Genomic DNA, 19938 nt, shown 5'->3' on the forward strand with positions numbered 1-19938 from the left:
AGGATATACAAATATGCCTGAGTTTTGTACTGTGGTACTTAAAACAATACAAAAATACAACAACAGCAACAAAATGTTGAGATATGACGTATAAAAGTTAATGTTTTTTAAGAACTTCCACAAACAAATAACAACAAGAACAATAATAAAACAACATATGATACAAACTCGTTTGGGTGTGTGTTTGTAACTACATAAACATATAGAATACTTCTATTCATATAGTACTAAATATTTGAGAGTACTCATGTATGAATATATGAATAGAGCTAGGGCAATCGGAAAGTGAGTTGAATCTCGATATCCGGTAGGCGAGTGGTGTGTGTTTTAGTCTGTTAGAGAGGAGGTTGAGATTTCACTAACTAACTTTAGTTAGTGAAATCTGCTTTAAAATTAATATCGTCGCTCAAGGCTTTCTATTACTTTAACCTTAATTTTAATAACAAAATTTTACGTTTAGCCTCGTATTTACAAAACTGAATATAATAATAAAACCCATATAAAATCCTACAAAGCTTACGTGCATAAAGTACAATATAGAGTGGAGAAAAATGCTTTCCCCAAAAAGGGTTATTTGTAGATTTTGTTAAATTTATAAACGTACAGTTTATGTATATGTTTGTGTGTTAAATATTTTTCATTTTAATGTTTATGCTGTAATGGTCACAAAACAACAAGAAACGAATAACTTTGTAATGTGCTACTTTTACGCCTGAGTGCAAACAGAAATTCTTTTTCCATTTTGTATGTTTTTGCTTATGTTTCCCTTTCCTTTTACGCGGGTCTTGTCAACATAATTTAAACATCAAAAACCCTAATTTCAGCATACGTATGCTGAATTTTGTTGCTGTTGCTTTCTAAAAGTTGTTGTATGACAGTGAAAGTTGTTGCTGTCTCGGCATGGGACTGACTGTTTTTGTCTTTTTTATGTTTTATATAGTTTTTTTTATGGTTTTAAGTGTGTGAATTTTACCTTTTTATTTGTCTCTGGCAACAGCAGGTTTAAAAACTATAAAGATTCACATTTTGTATTTTTTTGCTTTTTGATATTTTCATATCTATATATGTATATGTTGTATGCTTTAGCTATGAAGTTATGAGTGCTTGAAATAAGGGTTTATTTTAGATAAAGGCAGGGGTGTTAGTATAAAGGGATACAAATAATTTAAAAATTAAAGATTTATATAAGAAAACTTAAAAAAACCCTTTCTTAGCAGAAATATTAAAATTCCTTTGAATAACTTAATTCTCCTTGAAAACTCCACCCCTGTTTTAATGTTCTGTATATCCTTTAGGCTCTGCTATTTGTATGTATATTTTTTTCCTTTTTTACAACAAATTATGATGGGTTAAGTTAACAAAAAACATACATTTGGTTTTAACTTAACATGCATAATGATACTTAAAGTTTAAGCCAAGGCTAAAAACCTAAAATAAAAATTATAATTTCAAATAAATTTAGACAAAACCAACCCCCTCCCCCCCAGGATTATTATTTGTAAACATGTGTCTGTGACTTTACAAGCCGAATAGAATTATTTATGTAACAAACTGTTGCATGCATGATTGAGTAAATTACACAACATTATCTCATATCTTTTCAAAGATAAATTGCATTAAAGGACACTTATAAAGTGCCCAAAAATTTTTAAAATAAATAAAAACAGTCTCAAACCTTTAATAATACATACATGTAAACATAAATAGACTAATTTATGATAAGCCTAAAAGTAGACCTTTATTTATGATTTTATAAACAGCCTCAATGTTGACCACTACATTAGCGGCATTAAATATTACAAATTCAACAAAGTGGAACTAAGTGCTGTTGTTTATTTCTTTTAATAGTAAAATTTGTTGATTTCAAAAGAGGTGGTAGATTAATAAAACATTTATGGAAATATTAACATTTTAGGTTTGTGCAACTTTATGAGGAAAATAGTTAAAATAAGCACGTTTTTACTACTATTTAGGAGTCTTTCATTTATCATTATAATTATAATGAATGAGGGTTAACACTGGTCTACAAATAAAGCGTATTTTGCATATTTTAAAATACTTACTAAACATTGTACTATATTTCACGAAAATCGGTCCATAATTGACCTTAAGCCCAACAAAGGTTAATGTTTTCAAAATTACTTAAGGTCTGGATTACTTTTTAATATTTACTTTTAATATTACCCTAAAGTAATTTTTTTTTTAAATTTTAAGTGGTTTTTTGTAGCACAGTGTATTTCGCATATTTTAGTATGTGTTTAATGATATACACATTAATTATAACTTGTTTTTATTACTTCATTTGTAATTCTACATTAAAATTCAAATGCAAATTCATTATCATTATAAATTTGAAATTATCAAAAATTTAGAATTTTTTTCAAATTTTGTTTTGTTTTTGAGCATCAATTATTTTACAAAATAAATCACTATTATTTCATAAATACTACAACCGCCATTACTAAACTAAATATTTAATATATTATATTTGAAATGTGAGTAAATAGTTAAAAACAGTACTTTCAAGTAGTGATTTCATTAAGAATTTGATAAAAGATGTTAAAATGCTAAAATTTAGCATAATAAGTCATTACTTCAACATGGTGCTGCCATAACAAGTACTTGCCACAATCGCTTACAAATAATTAGAAAAATCTGTGAAGTCGTGTGTTCAATCGTATACAGTTTCTATATCTGAATGGAGAAGTTCGCTAATGAATTAAAAGATATTCATATAACACATGATATTAAGTCGTTACTAGACTACTTCTGTGTAATTAGCGAGATATGTAGTAGCCATTGAAAAGTATGTTAATAACTAAGTGGTTTCAATTGCAAGCCATTATCAAGTTTTTAAAGGATTATAATTGTTAATTATTTTATTTTTTAACTAGACATTCCCAATTAAAATTACCGAAAATCGATTAATAGAAATTTATCTTTTATTGAAATAATTCTTGTATTTGTATCTGTCACAACTTAAATTTATCAAATGATTTTATATCTTTATATTGACTGATGGGTTTATTTATTATTCCATTTAAATGAAATTATATTCCACTGATTTACTTAAATATCTATATATAGGTATTATATAGGATTTTTACGTTTCCATATTATTTCATGTAATATGCAATTAAATAAGTCTAAACAATATTCAATTTGTTTAACTTATATCACGTTATTATCATCAAGAGCTTTTAACTCATGTACACGTTTTTAGTTGAATATTTATACAATTATTTGTACGAACAATAAGGCCTCGATTTGCATTTTTTTAAAGTTGATCTGTTTAAAATAAGTTTTAAACATAAGTACATATGTTTTTAGTGGGGCAACAATAAAGAAGTAAACATTGTAAATTTAAACACATTTTTTATGTAGATAGTTGTAAGGGTTTCTCAGTTACCGAAGTTTTTTTCCTGCAAAAAAAGTTTGATTCACCCTGATGTTGCTAACTACGTAATATATTGCGGAGTATGACGTAGGTTGTTCTGAAGTCAGAATTTAATAATCGTTGTTATAATTTGTGTCAGCTTTTTTTTATACGTCGATAGAGACCTAAGTGTATTTTATAGAGAACAATAGATTTGATGTATTTGTTTAAATAATTACAAATGCCTTTATGACTTAAAGCGCTTTTTATATTGTACTTGTTCATTAGCTTAAAAACACTAATGTTTTTGTTTTCTATTCATTATATGCATGTGTGATTTTGTATACAAATATACGCATACAAATATGTTTATGTGTGTATAATAGATCGGATCAGGAAAAAACAGTATTTTTCATTTGATCATATAAAACTTTTAAAAATTTAACAAAAATATTTGCAAATATTTTGTTCAAAAAATATATAATTTGTAGCACTCACAATACTGTAAACATTTAATTGCTTTTAATTTAAATAATTTTTTTTTCCCCTTTTTCAGATCAATCAAAATACTGCAATTTATCATCAAATTTTAAGAGGTAAGATTCTTTTATTTATTATTCATTAGTTTCTTCGTCTTTCTGACATGCTTTAAAATCAACAAAAAAAAAACAATGTATCCCTAAATAATGATCATGGATTTGGATTTGTCCTGCTTCAATAGCAACTACTTTTATCAATAGAGAATATTTGTAGATAATTTTCTCCTGCTTAAGCCCAATGTTGTTTTCAACAAACTGACGGACGGACATGGATAGATTATCGAATAAGAACCCAGAAATTTTGTCAGTATTAGATCAATATTTATATATAGACAGTTTTGAGGATAAAAATAACTGTAGTTTAACAAGGAGCCATTGCATCCGAAAAAGACAGTGATTTTCTTATACGACTTTCTTCACGGATATACTCTTTGCTAACCTTTGTAAGCCAGAGAGTTGGACACTTGAAAAACAAACTTAAGCTTTTTGTTGTCTCTCGTATGGCTGTCCGGTTGAACTGCTGGGTATTCAGAACTAGTGCATACATATGTGTATTTTAGTTAATGTGTAATAAAATAAACTGTTGTTCTTTTGTTGTAATTATTTATTATTAAAATGATGCTATATTATTTTCAAAAACATTAAAATGTCAATAATGTCCTGACATGACATGGCTTCGTGGAAATACATTCATATTTTGTGTAGTTTTAAATTAAATTATGATATAACAAATAATTTTTCGATTATTTAAACTAAAAACAAACTAAGTCAATTGTGTATATGGAAATCGAAAATTTTCAAACTTTATGATTTTTTTTTAAACTTTTCTGAAACTTTTTTACAAATATTTGTATTTGTTTTACAAATATTTGATCAGTAATTTTCTAGAAGGTACTTTAACTTAATTTCGTTAATTGCTATAAAATTGAAGATAGCCTCTTCTCATTCTAAAACTTTTTTTGTCAATTAAATTTTATAAATCTGTTTTAAAGCTTAAAAAGTAATATCTTGTTAAAAAAACACTTACTTCCTTTCATCATTTAAAATTGCAAATATCATTTCAAGAGCTTTCAATCAAATTGAGATGACTGCCTCGTAATGATTTCAATGTTGAACTTAAATTATAACAATATTAAAGAAAATGAAACAAAGACAGCATCTACTCACAAACAGAACTACTTGAGGAAATGCGTAGTTGTGCTGTAATACCCAGCAGAGCTAGAAACCAGTTACTTTAAATATTTTTAGGAATTATTTTTTTTTTACATTTAACAGTGTATTTTGTTGACATGACAATAAGCAGAATTGTAAAGTAAAATATAAAATAATTCTGAATTCCCCAGATATCTTTTGAATTGACATCAATATAAATATTTGCAAGGGTAATGCAAGGATATGCTAGTGAGTTCAATAAGATAATTTTTGCTTTGGAAATTTACCACTTAAACTACCGGGTCCTTAAGAAAACGCATTGAGTAGGCATTTAGTTATGTGTATAGATTAATGTTCATACAAATTGTAGCAGACATTTCAACAACCACTTAATTTATATTAATAACAATGATAATCACTACAATTTATGCCAAAACACAAACACACTGACAACTAAACATAGAAATATGTACTTATACATTGATAAATATAAATGGATGAATGAACACAACAGTGATCGACTAACATTAACAACAGGGGTCGAAAACAAACATAAAATATTTGGCTTCTTTTAAAAACCATGGAAAATTTTATAAAACATATTCTCTTGGTGATGACCACCGTTGTTCTTTAGCACTTAATACTCCAACACTTAATGTCAGACAACAAAAGACAATTTATAGTAAAACAAATATTTTGTTACAGACAGACAGACATTTCATCAGTTTGTTTGTCTGTCAGTCAGTATGTCTGCCATTCAGTAACTCAATGAATGTTTGTTTGTGTGTGTGTGTGTGCATATGACTCGCTATCATCATCATCATTATAATTATGAAAAGCAAATCATCAATAAAATGCTACATAAAGTTAAGATTCAATAAATTTAATATTGATGTCATTTTCACACACTCACACTAGTATAACGACAACTTATATGAGCTTATACATACAAGAGCAATCAAATTAACTAAAGCATCAATGTTACAATTTCTTCATCATCCCTTTTTAAGGTTTAAAATTAAAAATTATATACTTACATGCAAAATTTTATTTACACAGAATCGAATATAAATATTAAAGTGTTCACAATTAGGTAAACAGTTTTAAATTCAAAACTTTGTTAATATTGTTTATATATCTCATAATTGACGACAAATAGCTCATGTAAAAAAATTTCCTTATTTAAGTTGCATGAAATTTTGAAATATTCGCGAACATTCATGGAATTCTTTAATGACTCATTGATATTGAAATAATTGTAATTAGAATTCTTTCACAATTTTTAGTATTTGATATTTTATAATAAACTCTAAATTTTTATATAAGTAAGTAAATAAATATATCAACGATTTTAAATTTTCATTTGAATAAAATCGTCAGAAATTCGCGAATACTGTTAAAATTTTTCTATGTTTTTGATATTTGTTAACAAAATTAAATGAAAAATTCTTGTTACATCAAAGTAAAGCAATCGTCAATAAAATAATATAATTAAATTCTACTTTTGGTTCAAAATTAAAAAAAAATATATATATTCGCGAATATTTTTTAAATTCTTGATATCATTTTGTTATTCGATTATTAAACATAAAAAATAATTTGATAATTTTAACACATAGATTTTTATTCGAATGAATAGATGGCCTTAATTTGACTGAAAAATTCCCGAATAAAATAAAAGTTTATCTAAAGGACAAATTAAATAATTTAATAACAAGTCCTTTTAGGAAAAATTCTAAAATTGAAATTTTAAAGAATTTAATAACAAGTCCTTTTAGGAAAAATTCTAAAATTGAAATATTCTGTAGTGTAAACCAACACTTTTCCCGTCTATTTAACAAATAAACACAATCCCTTCTTAAGTCATTGTCTCTCGTGTTTATGTTCACGAACGAATGATTGCAACAATCATTGTCTGACAAATGGTGATAATGTCAATGTCACTTAATATTTGTATTATTATCATTGTTATTATTGTTCTTATTATAATTGTTGTTGCTTTATAAATGTTATTTCTTTGTTATAAAAAAATACCCATACATACAAATTAATGAACATCATTATAATGTTCATTTGTATGTGAACCAACACATAAATCCCTCGTGGTCACTGAGAAGAGAATTCAACAGGAAAATGCAATTTCAATTGTTACATTCATATTAAAAGATAAAATAACAGAAAAAAAGTGGGGAGACATAAAAGAAAATATTTATAACAAAAGAATTATGCATGTTTTTTATTAAGCATTAAAATAGCAGAGAAATTTATAATTATATGTAAAGAAATGAACATGGAATACGTGTGTTAGAGTGTGTGTCGGGAATTAAAATGCAATTTTTTTCGGTTCGTTTTCAATTGAATGATGAGGAGGTTATTTACTTACTTACTTTTTAATGTGAGTTATTTATTTCTATTTTGATAATTACAAAGGAAGTTGTGGCGTTTCTTAAAATATGACATTAAAATATGACATTTTATATTGTCATCATATTAATGTTGAAACCAAAATAAAACGAGGTACTTCCAAAAAAATAACATTTATCAACACTTCAAAAATAGTTTTTTTACCTTCTGTGGAAGTGATGTTAACTGACTTCCAAAGAATCGAAAATAATCCATTTTTTTTTAATTAAGGTATATTTTTTATACTGAATTTTTGAATTAAACCATTTTTAATATTATTTGAGTCAAATTAGTAGTATTCTATAATACTACAATTTCACTTTCTAATAACATAAAAATTATTTCCTGAGAATGACTTCAGATGTAGTGAATTTGAAATCAAATAAAAAGGACGTACCTCCTATGACAAACCTGTGTTAAAATCTAATGATTTTTTAGGTCTTTTTCAGAACTTCCATGAAATTCTTTGGAATTTCTTTTTTTTTTTCTGGGAACTTAATTTTCTATCATCATACTAATTGAAAAACTTTTTTCTATAATTATTAATGTTGAAAAAATATTCCCTAGTAGCAAGAGGATGTTGGTTTTTGAGCAAAGATTAATTTAATAAGACTACACTTTAACCAATCCAGTAATTAAATTTTTTTACTATCTTCAGGACATCCTGTTTTCAGGACATTCTTAGAATATTCACAATTTTGTTACAGATATTTATACGTAATTAAGAGGAAAAATAAAAATTATAGTTTTATTTTAGAATATTCGCTAATGATCACAGAATACTTTCATACGTACACACATATAGGAAAAGTAAAATTAATTTAAAGAATATTTAAAAAAATGTTCCTTCAGATTTGTGAATTTATTTAATGATTCTGCTCACCATAAGAATGTTTTCAAGCTCCTTTCGCGTTTGTGTATTTGAGACACGCAATGGCTACGAAATTTTCTTGTTCTTTAATAATTTGAAACATTTTTTTTTTGTTTTGCCAGATTTATTATCCAAATTTAAAATAAAAATCTTGATTTCCTTTTACCATTAAAATCATATTTTCTGTTAATTGTTGTCATATTATAATAATAACAAATAATAAATGAGTTCATTTGTTTACTTGAGAATTCCCCAGCAAACAGACTGATTTAAAAAAAACGTACTTACACAGTAGCATTTTAAATTATTATTTCAACAGTGTGATGTCACTAAAGCAAACGCTTGAAAAAACGTATACAACTCCTATAGCTTCAAATACAAAAGGACTAATGAATAAGAAGGTATTTATATAACACATTATAAGTAAGGCCTTCATTAACTACTTCTATGTAATACAGGCGATATGTTGTAGTCCTTGAAATGTATGTTGTTTTCTTTGTATCATTTTGCAAACTGGGTTACTTACATTACAAATGTTAGTGTATTGCAATTTGTTTCTGACTGACTAAAGTTAATATAGTATGTAAGTATTTGTTTAAATATATACTTATATATGAATGTATATAGAAGTGTGTTAATATAAATTTGTTTATTTGTATGTATGTGTTATCTCGTTGTAAAAGACTTTCGGTTTGGTTTCCATTTTTATTGTTTATACAATTAATTTCATTGTCCTTTTAAATGAAGCATATAATTGTTAAATTAATTAAATACATTCATATATTCATGGAAATTTCAACTTGTTCATACAGACATAAATTTAAGAGTAGTCAAGTCAATGTATTGTATAAAACTTATATAGAAATTAAAATGTATATGTATATGTACATTTTAATTTCTATATCAATTAAACGCATATTATGTGAATATTATTTACACAAAATAAAAAGGAAATTTCTTTTCATTTCAATATCAAAAGGGAAATTTTTAATTTAAAACATTATATACTTGTTAATGTTAATGCAATTATTTGTTTCACCTTTTTCTACCTTTTTGGGGATTTTTTTGGAAAAGTGTGTTAAACACAATTTTCTTTTAGGTTTCATAAATTAACTTTTCTTTTTTTTTGTTTTTCTATTTTGTTATTTTCCTAGCAGCCCATTTTTTATTTCCAATTAAATTCCCCGCGGTTGCTGTCAAAAGTCGAAAAGTTTCTGTTAAGTTTGTGGGTGTGTGTGTGTGTGTTTGTGTGAGTGTTTCGTTAAATGACAACGAAAACATTTCAACATTAAATTAATTTATTTGTTGGCATAAACTTAAACGTTGAAGATGAATAAAATGATAAAAATAAGAACAGTAGCAGCAGTAGAAGTAGTAGTCGTAGCAAGGAGCTAAGAAGATAGAGAGAAGATTTAATAATTAATGATGATACGAAAAAGTAAAATTGTATCTCAAGCTGTTTTTCTAACTAAATAAGCCAACCAAGTGTCGTCTTGAAAGTGACAAATAATATTTTCATATTCACACACAAACATCACTACTACTACAACTTCGACTAGTGTTCAGATAAATACAACTATAAGAAAATTAAATTACAAACTAACATACACCCAAGCCCGCTTACCAACTAACACTTTGCTTTTGCTACACAGTTTTACGCTTAACTAATAAACATCACTTTATTGTGGCCTTTTTACAGTGGGTGGAAAAATTAAGTTTGCAGGGGGAAGAAAATTTTGTGTCCTTTTTCTGAGAGAGCCTTTTTAAAACCATGTATAAAACTAAATAAAAGTATTTTTAAGAATCTTATCAAGCTTTTCTAAAAATTTTCCTTCTAAATAACTGTTTAAAAATTATATAAAAAAAATTATAAAAAGAATTTTATAGAAAATAAAAGTTTTAAATCGTTTCTAATCAAAAGGACCTTTCTAAGAAAGTTTTGAAGAAAATGTTTTTCTAATCAAGTCTTTTATAAGAAAACTTTTTATTAAAAAGCTTTATTAAGAACGATTTTTCTTAGTAGTTTCTATTTAAAAAAAAGTATTTCTTTAAAGTTTTAAGAAAAAACTTTTGTTAAAGAGCCATAATTTTAATTAATCTACATAATTTTAATTAATCTAATAAATCTCTACCTAAAAAGGTTCTTAAAAGAAGGACTTTAAAAGATTTAAAAAACTCTTGCAAAATTGTTTTTATTAAAAGAATTTTATAGAAAAAAATAAATAGTTTCCAAAAAGAAGTCCTGTCTAAGAAAACATTGTGAAAGAAAGATTTTTCTAAGCATAGCTTTTATGAGAGAGATTTTATTAAAAAAATAATTTAAGAAAAATATTCATAGAAAGCTTTCTTTAAAAAAAATTGATATATAAGAATTTTTTTTATAATAATGCTCTTATGGAAAGCTCTTTCTAAAAAACTTCTTTAAAAAATATTTTATAAAAAATCTAAAGGAAAAAAAAATATTTTTCAAAATAAATACCTACATATTAACAAAGCTTCTTTTAAAAACAAATTTTTCTAAAGAGCTTTAACTTGTAAAAAATAGTTTTTATTTTTAACTCATATAAAATGTCTTATATTAAAGCTTTTCTATCTTTCCACATAAGTATGTATTAAAATTAATTAATTTTTAAAAAAATATATTCAAAGAATAAATTATTAAGAAAACTTTTATAAGAGATTTTTTTATTCAAATACTTTAAAATAATGCTTTTTGTAATACGTTTTATTATGAAAGCCATTTCTAACAAGCTTTTTTAAGAAAACTCTTTTTTAAAAGCTACTTTATGAATACTCTTGCTAAAAAAAAAAGTTGCATAAGAAATCTTTTATTTTAATAAAGATTCTATTAAAAGCATTGAAAGCTTTTTCTTTATTAAAAAAACATATTTCTAAAAATCGTTTGGAGGAAAGCTTTTGTTGTTAAACTTGTTTAATGAACATAATTTTAATCTCTATATATTTTTGAAAAATGCTTTTTTCATAAAAAAAGAAAAAAAAGCTTTTCACCATATAAAGAGATGTTTATTTTTTTTAACAAAGAAAGAAGTTTTGATTAAAGTTTTTAATTTCTATTATTTTCTTGTAAAACAAATATAAAAGACTTTTTTGTTCTCCATTGACTTCAAAATAATCAAATTATATTCTTCATAGATATTTGTAAATTTTTCATACTTTTTCTACACACTGTAACAGCAGCAACAACGACCACAATTAAACAGACATACAGACTGACACAATATAAACTCAAAATACTCTCAACAAAAACGTATAAACAAAATTCCTTTACAACATCTTTAAGAATCTACAAGAATTCTGGCCATGAAATTATGTTGATACGAAACACTAAAATTAATGGAAAAATCTTCTTGTTTTCTACCATTCAGCACAAAAAGTGGGGTGATTACAGGAGTATAAAAAAATAAAGGGGCAAACGAAACTACAAGATAAAAGGACTAAGGTTTGGTTGATATGGTTTCTAAAGACATTAAAACATTTTTTCCCAAACTCCCTCTCCCTTGCAGCATTTTTTTTCTGGCCCTAATAAGTATTGTTCACTTTGTCATTTTGACATAGACATGTAAAGGAAGAAGGAGGAAGAAAGTTGTATAATTTCCAGCTGGCAGGAAAGCAAGCAGTCACCGTCATTCTGCCAAATCGTCAAACAGTTATAATTTTTCATTTTGTAGCGGTATTAAAGCAGACAGAGAGAGGTAGAGCGAAAGCTTTAGCGAACAAGTTTAAAATGAATGATTTGGTTTGACTGTTTGAGATAAATCATGTCAAGGCAACCGTTCACAAAAAAAAACTGCTTAAATTTACTCTAATTAGACAACTAATGTCCATAAAACTTCCTGATGTGCTGCTGTGGGGAAGTTTCAATTTCAAATGAAAAGTTTTTTTTTTTACTTTTTTTCGCCATGTTATTTACATGTAAGAGTATTTAAAACTAAGCGCATTTGTGTGTAGCGCGGCTGGTTATAAATAAAAGTGGTGTTAGTTGGTGTATTTGAAATTGATTTGTTTTTATTTTTCTTGGAATTGATGTCTAGATTTTCGATTTTCTAACCTGCCACCACCCTTTGTAACCTTTTGTAACCTGTTTTTTTTGTATCGTTACGCCCACAGTCAACATTGTTGGCATTCAATTACGTATTTTTGGTCTAGTGAGTAGACGAGTACAGAATGGACTCGACCAGCTAACTAGTAGCTGTTGTGTGTTTCATTATATTTATTGATGTGACGAATGGAAAACAAAAATAACAACTATACAAGACCAAATAAATAAAGTTCAATTTAATTAAGTGTCAATTTGAAATGAAACACGAGTTATGTAGCAAATACTCTACCTCTAAAGGAAAAAATATTTAAGTAGCAAAATGTATTTATATGTTATGCCAACAAGTCATTGTTTTTTTTTTTTTTTTTTTGCTGAATTTCCCAAAATTATTTAGTTGCACACGTGTCTGATGAAACATTTGTTTTACTGTTTTTTATTTATCAGTCATTGTTTTCACTTGTAACACATTACGAAAATTTAATATTGAATTACAAATATTTAATTAGTTTTTGCTCGAATGAAATTTGAAGAGATAAATTTAACAGTATTTATGCCTTAAAGCTTAAGCTGAGGGTCAAAAAGTTGATTTAATGTTTGAGTGCTTAATGTTTACAAATTTTTACTCAAATTTTATTTAATGATAACAGAATTTTAATGTGTTTACCTTTAGGCCTTATAGTTTGAAGTAAAAGAAGAAAGTTAGAAATACTTAATAGATTAAATAAAGTTTAGATGTAAATTCAGGTCAATAGTGAAGACTATAGTTTAGTCTACATTTGGGAGTATAGTTTGTAAAATAGCCGACTATCGATGCTGTATGCAAAATTACATTTTGATCTAAAGAATGCAGTAAGCTCTATATTCGAGAATTTATTTCGGTCTATAGTCGAAACTATACCCAGATCTGAAGTCAAGACTATAGTGTGGTCTATAGTCGAGACTTTTCCATATTCGAAACCATGGTCGAGGCTATAGTTTGTTCTATACTAGAGACTATGATCTGGTCAAGGATATATGGCCAAATTGGGCTATAGTCGAAACTAAAGCGTGGACTATTGTAGAGACCATGATCTGGTCAATGCTATATGGCCAAATTGGGCTATAGTCGAAACTAAAGCATGGTCTATAGTAGAGACCATAATTTGTTCTATATATATCTGTAGTCTACACTATAATTAATACTGTCAAGGCTATAGTCAGGATATGGTAAAGGCTATAGTTAAGTTTTTATCTGGTCTGTAGTCAGACCTAGTCTTAGTCTATAGTAGACACTGTAGTCTGGTCTATAATCGATTCTATTCTATAATGGACTCTAAAGTTTAGTCTATAGTCAAAACTATTGTCTGGTCTATAATCTGATCTATAGTCTGGACAGTAGTCTGTCCTGTAGTTGATATAACAATTTGGACTTTAGTTTAAACTATAGTCTGTTCTATAGTTAAAACTCTTTTCTGGTCTATAGTCTAAACTTAGTTTTGTCTTTAGTCGAGAAGCCATAGTATGGTCTTTAATCGAGTCTAGAGTCAGCTCTATAATATATCCTATGGACTAGTTTATTGCCGATACTATATTTCATCCTTTGGAATATAGTATCGACCTTTTTCAAGGGTCTGGGGTATAGTCGATTCTGTATTTTTTATAAGTAATCGGAATAAAGTCAGTAGTTTAAGTTAGGGCTATAATTGAGTCTATAATAGAGACAATAATTCTATTTTATTTTTCATCGAGACCATAGTTCTGTCTATGTATAGTTGAGGATAAAGCCTTTCCTAAAATTCAAACGAATGAATTTTTCTCTTTTAAAATTTATTAAAAAAACACATTTTTACAAAAATATTTTAAAAATGTAGTACGTTTGGAAATAAATTAAACTCTAATAAAGATTTATGATTCAAAACGTAGAAGCTAAACAACAGCAGCAAATAATAATTTCAACTTATTTCCCCAGCACCTTTTAGTCAATAAAGAAAATTTTCGAAAGAAAAAACGTATTCAAATAGAATTTTCCTTTGCTTAGTTTATTCGAATTAAAAAAGTGGCTTGCAGCACTATTTAAATAACTACATCCTGTTGTTAAGCGTGTTGCAACATGTTCGTATTTGTTTTTTTTTTTTGCTTGCTTTCCGTTTAATTACTTTTGTTAACCATCCCGAACGTAAAGTGTTGGATGGTGAATGACTGAGTGTGTAGTGCATGGAAAACATGTGCAACTGCATGTCTACATTTATAATTGACTTCATTAAATTGTTTTCGTTTTTTTCTCTCTTTACTCTTTGCATTTCCTTTTAGTAAAATACATACATAGTAGCAGCAGCAATACAATATGTGTTTTTTTCTTTAGACTATATACTCAACATATGCGGTAATTGTCTAGGAAAGAGAAGAAATTCTGCAAAAGAAATGTACGTTGAATCGATGGCATGAAATTGCTAAATGCAATTTCCAGACTAAATCATGTCAACTTTCAATATGTTAGTGTGTGTGTTGGAAGTTTTTAAAAAGTGAAATGAAATTTAAATTTCTTTTAAATCATCATAGAATATAGTAGAAAACACCAGGAAAGGTAGACAACTATAATGTACAATTTTGTTTAGTGTATCTTTCAATTACAGTTTAAATTGATATGACATTTTGTCTTCAATGGAAGTTGTTAATTAAGACAATCAACAGTTTTGTTGGTAAAGTGTTGAAAGGGTTGAAATATATTCGAATTTAAACTTTCATTTAAGAAATCATAATAAATTTAAGTTTAGAAATATTTAATGTAAATTACAATTATTTTAATCTTTACACCTTCAACTAGTTAAAATATATCACCTGATTTATTTTATTTTAAAGGCAGCATTAAATACGTTTTTAATTTATTTATTTTCCATTACATTTTTTTTACATTTTCATGCACCCAATTACACCAACAACACCATTCACATAATCCCAGTGAAGCAACAACGCATAGCAACCAACACGCCTCTACAATAAATCTAAGTTGAGTAATTTTTATGCGTTTCTTGTTGCGTTTTAAGATTTTCTATGGATTTTTGCGTTTTCTTATTTTTCATTTTAACTTTTTTCTTAGACAATCTGCCACGAGTTCACACATACTCCAACAAACTTCTAGTTATTTCTTGCTGAATCTAAGATGGCGAAAATGAATTGCGTTCGTAACGTGGCTTTAGTTAAAATATCTTGTAAACAGATTGAAATTTATTACACATAAATCTAGGCTTTTGCACCTGCCATCTGAATCTGTGTGTGTGTATAGAAATGTCTTTGTTATTTGTTAGATGGTTGTCCGTGTATGTGTGTACATGTGTATTTGAGATGGCTTATGTTTAGTCTGCTTGCATTTAGCAGTTAGCGTCTTGGTGACATAGTACAGGGCAAAAGTTTTTGAGATCTTTTTGACGACTTTAAATTGCAAAATCAAATAGCATTAATAATCCTAAAAAATAAAAAATATTAGTCGATTTTGCTCGATCTAAAAGAGATATAGGATTTTTTTGATCTTTGATCTATCTAACGCAAAGAATTGACCAAAACTAATTTATAGAAATACAAAACTTATTTCTTTCAATAACTAAAAGTTAATGCCAATAATATGATTGATATTCTTTGGTTAAAGGTCATTTTTCTACATTATATCTTTCAAGAAGACTGTTACTGTAAAATAGTTTTCATTTGTTTTGCCTTCAACTGTAAGTTAAATATTAAGAATCTCAGTTTTTCTTAGAATGTATATAATGTTGATTTCAGTATTCTGCAGGATAAAAAGAAAAACACTTAGACCTCTTTTAACAGATTTTAAAATTTTTTAAAATTTAATGTAAAAATGTCTGTATTATATAAAAAAATAATTTTAAATATTTTTAAATTATCTAAAGAGTGCAGACAATACTTTTTGAAACGATAAGCATTTTTACATTACTTATAAAACGTGGTATTGCCATTTATCCTTAACTAAAGACAATCTGTGATCACTTTTAAAAATAGAGAAAATCTTTGATCACTTTAATTTCCTACCAAATAGTGGATTTTTTTCAATTTTCTGGCTAAACTATGGGCAAAATGAAAGAAAATCTGTGATCACTTTTATTTCCCACCAAAAATGGGTTTTGAGTGAAAACATAAAAGTTCATTTTCTGGCTAAACTAGAGGCGCAGGTGCAAAAAGAAAGAAAATCTGTGATCACTTTTATTTCCCACCAAATATCGGTTTTTAGAGTGAAAACATTTAAAGTCGATTTTCTTGCCAAACTAGAGGCGCTAGGGCAAAAAGAAAAAATCTGTGATCACTTTTATTTTTGTCCCATTAAAAAGTATTGAATTATAATCTAAAAAGTACGTTTTTTAAATATGATAAAACCCGGATTTTTCACCCAAAATTTTGCGAAAAATTTAATTTTCACTTAGAATCTGTTTTGAAGTAAAAATTAAATTTTCAGATTAAGCGCAAGTTTTTACTAGAAATCTAATTTTTAAATAAAAATCTATTAAATTTTGTAAGATAAGTGGTTAGTATTCCAATCTAGTATCAATCAATCTATTAGTATTAATGAAAAATCCTGCCCCCATACGATATTTTCTTGAAAACTTTCCAGCTCACGAATGGACAACACTAAACCAAAAATATTTTGGGTAACATCATATTACATAACAGAGAATTATTTGAGGGGGTATTTTTGAGGCACCTTTTTTATGAGTCGGTCTAATATACATCCTTATCAAACTAATAAAAATCAAAATTTTCACTAAAAATCTAAGTTTTACTAAAATTTCAATATTTTATTAAACTCAATATTTCACTAGAATTGAAATTTTTTCAATAAAAATCTCCAAATCTAAAAATCTAAGTTTTCTAGTAATGTATCCTCAAAATCTAACCCCCATATTCATAAATGCTTAATAAAGTTATTGAGAATTTTGTATAGAAAATTTGTAATAAACCTAAAATAAGCGATTAATATCTCTAATAATACGGTGGTAAATATCTTACTAAAAATCCAAAATTTCACTTTATATTTAATATTTCACAAAATATTCAATATTTCAGTTAAAATTCAAATTTTCACTACAATATTTCACTCAAACTTATTTTTTTACAGCAAATCAAATTTTTTACTAAATTAAAAAAATAATAACATATTTCACTAAAAATCCAGTGTATCACAAAAAAAATTTATTAGTACATATCCAATTTTCTCCTAAATCTAATTTTTCACTAAAAATACGTTTTTTTTTTATTTAAGATGAAATTATTTACTACAAATCTAATATTTCACTAAATATCTATTTTATCACTACAAATCCTATATTTTAATATTTTCACCAAAAATATAATATTTCACTGAAATTTCAATTAACGCCGAAAATCGTATTCCTCAAAATCAATTTTTTCTAACATGCCATTTTTAACAAAGCAATTTAATTCTTTAAAAAATTTTTGATTTAAAAAAACGATATTACATAGTTCAATTATAAAGGGCACTAGTGTCTGATTTTACTAAAATAGAATGTTATGAACTAGGGTACGTTATACAATGTCTGCTGATAGCTTTTCCCCCTTATTACTGGTGCTCTGACTATAAAGCTGGCTGGCTGGGTGACTTTATGTGAAAACCAATAAATAGCATATTCACAACACGAAACACGTTTTCCAAGAAGTTTTATTTACTTAATATGCGACAAATACCGCTGCTGGCGATCACTTTAACAAACAATATACAATCATCATTATAAATAGAGACACATATACACACATACTTTTTTATGTATGTATATTTATAGTATAAAATGTAAAAGTATCTATAGTTGTCCTTGTATATCTATATAGAAGTTGGTTTTACACACAATTTTACTTCATAGCATCTATATTGTATTGTAAAACACACGGCAAAATATCTTAAAGCTTTCAGGTATTTATTTTATATTCATTCATTCATTCATTCATTCATACTCGTCTAGTAGCAGCTTGCTGGTGTTTTTGTAAGTTGTAAGTATGTTGTATGCGCGATGATTATGTTTCTGCTACTTTTGCTGTTCCTTGCTGGTAATGTTGTCCTTTGAATTTGCTACTGACTGTTGCATGCCTTAAAGCTTTATTGCTATGGTATTTTTCTTGTTTTCAACAAATACATTAAAAAGTTTTTAAACATTTTACCAGTTTTTATAATTTAAATGTTTGTCGGTTTATTTCCTTTTTGGCATTAAATGGGTTGTAATGTATTTCGAGTAATACAACGTTGTTATGTTTTCTTTATAAATTACATGTCATTTTAATGTAACTTGTTATTTTTCTCCTCTTGTTCTGTTTTACACATTTGATGAAGTGGTTTTTCTGTTATTTTGTGAAATTTTTGGAACTTCATGGAGTTTGGTTAAAAAATCGCCATTAAATGGACACTAGGTGAAGAAATATCATGTAGTGGTGAAATGTTTTTATTAATTAAATAATTTAAAAGTTGGTAAAGGTACAAGTGACACATTAAATAGGAAAAATACTATTTAATTTTTTGAATTACATAGAAGTAGTCTTATAAGGCCTTACTAATAATATATTACATAAATTGGATTAGAATGAGTCTATATTTTTATTAAACGATTTTCAAATACCTTTTTAATTTATAAAATGTTTATTATATTTTACAAGTTAAAATCGATTTCTCTCAGCTTATAAAGGATTTTGTATCTTACAGAATTTTTTTGATCATAATTCATTTTTAAAATCCCTAATTTAAAATAGCAGAAATAATAATTTCTTTTCTACTTTGTAACGTGCGATTAGGCTTTCTTTTGAATACTTAAAAATCATTTTGATATTTTTCATTTATATTTTTTAGCTGTTTTTTTCTACCATCCTCAAAAAAAACTTCTTATAAAAGTTTATGCAAATTTTTTTTTCTTGTTTTTCAAAAATCTACCTTTATAGTAACAACAATGCAGAAAAAAGGTTAATGTAAAATCATCATCATTAATTTTCAACTCAGCACAAGTATTTTGCAACAGCTGTTTGATATTTTTCCACTTTTGCTATTTTTTTTTTTTTTTTGAGGGAATAATAACGAAGGAGCAAATAAATACGCACAAACACACATACACACATGGTGGAATAAAGTTGAAAATTTAAACAAAAATAACCTAAACTGAATTCAAAACATTTTCCTCGATATATGTATATTTAATAAAATAAAATAGAAATCAAAGAAAATATTTGTGCTTTTTTAGGAAAAATAACGAAAATAAAAAAACAAATGGTTTGCTATTACCAATATACTGTGCACAGGTGTAAAGAAAAAGTTTGAGAGCAATGGAAAAACAAGGATATTGGTGTTTTTACACTAAAAGAAATTATTTTGTTAGTTTGATCTACAGTTAACAGTTTAAATAAGTTTTAACAGTTTTAACTGCATTACATTATGATTGATATTTAAAGTACTTTCACTTACGAAATATAATTGTCAATAAAAAAGCGAACCTTGGATCACGTGTTGTAGAGTTCGATGTCGTTATAACAAAGCCACTGCGAAAAATCAAGATAATTA

General features: G+C 26.5%; 1 protein-coding gene across 1 annotated transcript in view; it reads left to right on the forward strand.

Annotated features, from left to right (window-relative positions):
* LOC111686939 overlaps window positions 1–19938 on the forward strand; it is a 360960-nt gene that overhangs the window by 15591 nt on the left and 325431 nt on the right. Inside the window, exon 2 of the mRNA XM_046945546.1 lies at window positions 3933–3972. The gene's annotated coding sequence lies outside the window, so the exon portion shown is untranslated. The remainder of the gene's footprint in view (window positions 1–3932; window positions 3973–19938) is intronic.

Source organism: Lucilia cuprina, chromosome 3, assembly GCF_022045245.1.
Source record: "Lucilia cuprina isolate Lc7/37 chromosome 3, ASM2204524v1, whole genome shotgun sequence".
In the NCBI taxonomy this organism is placed as follows: domain Eukaryota; kingdom Metazoa; phylum Arthropoda; class Insecta; order Diptera; family Calliphoridae; genus Lucilia; species Lucilia cuprina.